The sequence below is a fragment of the Mus caroli genome, chromosome 13 (assembly GCF_900094665.2).
Source record: "Mus caroli chromosome 13, CAROLI_EIJ_v1.1, whole genome shotgun sequence".
NCBI classification, from domain to species: domain Eukaryota; kingdom Metazoa; phylum Chordata; class Mammalia; order Rodentia; family Muridae; genus Mus; species Mus caroli.
The window spans coordinates 72912000-72915787 of NC_034582.1; positions in this window are offsets into that span (position 1 = coordinate 72912000).

The following is a 3788-nucleotide window of genomic DNA, read 5'->3' on the forward strand; positions in this document are numbered from 1 at the left end:
TGAGTTCCAGTCCTGACTTCCTTTGGTGATGAACAGCAGTATGGAAGTGTAAGCCGAATAAACCCTTTCCTCCCCAACTTGCTTCTTGGTCATGATGCTTGTGCAGGAATAGAAACCCTGACTAAGACACCTGGTTACTCTGAGTTGCCCTGAACTGAGTCGGGTTGGACTGGGCAGATGAGAGGCCAGTGAGGAGAGCCGCAGAGCTACAGGCTTCACTTTGGGAGAGCAGACCTCTTCCTAAATGTTACAGCTCAAACGACAGAGTAGTTCTCACACCCCTCTAATCCTTCTGGATAAGATTCTTATATACAGTTTTGGGGTGGGTAAGGGTCTGAAAAGAGGCACTTCTAATTGCTTTGGTCTGAGAACATTGGGCAAACTTTTATTTGCATGTGGGAGGACTTGGTGCTACTCCTATGTGACTGGTGGCCACATGCCTCTCTGTGGGGTGCTGTGGGAGGCTGTAGCTGCAACAGGAGTGGGATGGGGGCAGGAGAGGTGGCTGAACAACTTCGATCCCATGTAGGTGGAAATCACCACCCACCGGGTAACCAGGGTCCCAGAACTTTCCTCAACTGGGTCCAGGCTGTGTGTTCATAGCCCACTGCCCCATAAACACCTACACAGCAACAGGCAGCAAGTACTTAAAAGTGTAAGATCATTGATAGTTCCAGAAGTGGTTCCATCTTATAACCATTGTAACTAACAGACAAGGGTCATTATTGGGTACCAAAATCAGACGGTGAGAATTTGAGAAAAACTGGGATTCTTAGTCTTAAAAAGCATCTCTCAAAAGTCACTGCTTAATTATAAACCACGGAACAATGACTACGAAGATCCGCACAGTGGAGTAACATGGCAGACAACTTACCTGGATAATAAGTTGTCATTAACATTGTCAGTAATTGGGAAGTAGCAACATGAGCACTGGGAAGATCATAACATCACTCACATAGCATTACTGTCAAAGATGTGTACACTAAGTCTCATCATGGGAAGAAATTAGAAAAACCTAGAGATTTTAAAGTTAGGTTTATCATCTGCACCTGGAACTTGGGCTGTTCCACAGACCTCTGTGCTCAGAGTCTTCCAGGAGAGAACTGATCTCCCAGAAGTGCTCTCACTCCCAGGTTCAGAGGTGAGATAACCACTTTCTTTCAAATAATTGTCCCAAGGTGGAGGCAGGGTTGTCTCTGGGAGCACACAGAGCACAGGAACTGTGGAGTGGCTAGGACAAGATACTTCTGGTCACCATCTGTACCAGGAGCTTGAGCTGTCCCACAGCCCTCTGTACACAAGTTCTGAAAGGAAAGAGCTGGTCTCCCAGGAGTGCTGATACAGACTTACAGGCCCACAGGAAGGACAAGCTCCAGACAGAGACAGCAAGACCAACTAAAACCAGAGATGACCAGATGAAAAAGGCAAGCACAAGAACCTTACCAACAGAAACCAAGGCTACTTGGCATCATTAGAACACAGTTCTTCAACCACAGCAAGTCCTGGATACCTCAATACACTAGAAAAACAAGATTTGTATTTATAGTCACATCTCATGATAGAGATGAAGGATTTTAAGAAGGACATAAATAACTCCCTTAAAGAAATACAGAAAGCACAAAGGAAGACCACTCTAAAAATAGAAAACCTAGAAAGGAAGTCAGGAGCCATTGATGCAAGCATAACCAACAAAATACAAGAGATAGAAGAATCTCAGGTGCAGAAGATACCATAGAAAACATTGACAGAATAATCAAAGAAAATGTGAAATGTAAAAAGGTCCTAAAACAAAACATCCAGGAAATCCAGGACACAATGAGAAGACCAAACCTAAGGATAATAGGTATAGACAGGAAGGAAGATTTCCATATTAAAGGTCCAGTAAATATCTTCATCAAAATTATAGAAGAAAACTTCCCCCAACCTAAAGAAAGAGATGCTCATGAACATACAAAAAGCCTACAAATAGTTTGGATGAGAAAAGAAATTCCTCCTGTCACATAATAATCACAACACCAAATGTACAAAACAAAGGAAGAATATTAAAAGCAGTAAGGGAAAAAGGTCAAGTAACATATAAAGGTAGAGCTATCAGACTTACACCTGACTTCTCCCCAGAGACTATGAAAGCTGGAAGATTCTGGGAATATGTCATACAGACCCGAAGAGAAAACAAATGCCAGCCCAGGTTACTATACCCAGCAAAACTCTCAATTACTATACACGGAGAAACTAAGGTACTCCATTACAAAACCAAATTTGCACAATATCTTTCTACAAATTCAGCCCTTCAAAGGATAATAAAGGGAAAACTTCAACACAATGAGGGAAACTAAACTCAAGAAAACAGAAGAAAGTAATCTTTCAACAAACCTAAAGAAGATAACCACATGAACAGAATTCCAACTCTAACAACAAAAATAACAGGAAGCAACAACGACTTTTCCTTAATATCTCTTAATATCAATGGACTCAATTCCCCAATAAAAAGACAGAGACTAACAGACTGGTTATGTAAACAGGACCCAACGTTTTGCTGCATACAGGAAACCCACCTCAGGGACAAAGACAGACACTACCTTAGAGTAAAAGGCTGGAAAATAACTTTCCAAGCCAATGTTCCCAAGAAACAAGCTAGAGTAGCCATTCTAATATCAAATAAAATCAACTTTCGACCTAAATTTTTAAAAAAAATATAAGGAAGAACACTTCATACATATCAAAGAAAAAATCTACCAAGATAAACTCTTAATTCTGTACATCTATGCTCCTAATGCAAAAGCACGCACATTCATAAAGGAAACTTTACTGAAGCTCAAAGCACACATTGCACTGCAAACAATAATAGTGGGAGACTTCAACACCCCACTCTCATCAATGGACAGATCATGGAAACAGAAACTAAACAGAGACGCAGTGACACTGACAGAAGTTATGAACCAAATGGATTTAACAGATATCTATAGAACATTTCATGCTAAAACAAAAGAATATACTTTTTTTTCAGCACCTTACAGTACCTTCTTCAAAACTGACCATATGCTCCATCACAAAAGGCCTCAACAGACACAAGAAGTTTGAAACAACCCCATCAGCTCACCACAGAGTAAGGTTGGTCTTTAATAACAACATAAACAATAGAAAGTCCACATACACGTGGAGGCTGAACAGCACTCTACTCATTGATAACTCGGTCAAGTAATAAAGAAAGAGAAATTAAAGACTTTTTTAGAGTTTAATGAAAATGAAGCCACAATATACCCAAACTTATAGGACACAGAGTGAAAGCAATGTTAAGATGAAAACTCATAGCTCTGAGTGCTTCTGAAAAGAAACTGGATAGAGCATACACTAGAAGTTTGACAGCACATCTGAAAGATCTAGAATAAAAAGAAGCAAGTACACCCAAAAGGTGCAGAAGGAAGGAAATAATCAAACTCAGGATTAACTTCAACTAAGTAGAAACAAAAGAACCATTCAAAGAATCAACTAAACCAGGACGTGGTTCTTTGAAAAAATCAACAAGATAGATAAACCCTTAGCCAGACTAACCAGAAGGCACAGAGAAAGTATCCAAATTAATGAAATCAGAAATGAAAAGAGAGCTATAACAACAGAAACCAAGGAAATCCAAAAAATCCTCAGATCTTACATCAAAAGAAGATACTAAACAAAATGGGAAAATCTGGATGAAATGGACCATATTCTAGACAGATATCAGGTACCAAAGTTAAGTCAGGATCGCATAAACCATATAAACAGTTCCATAACCCCTAAAGAAATAGAAA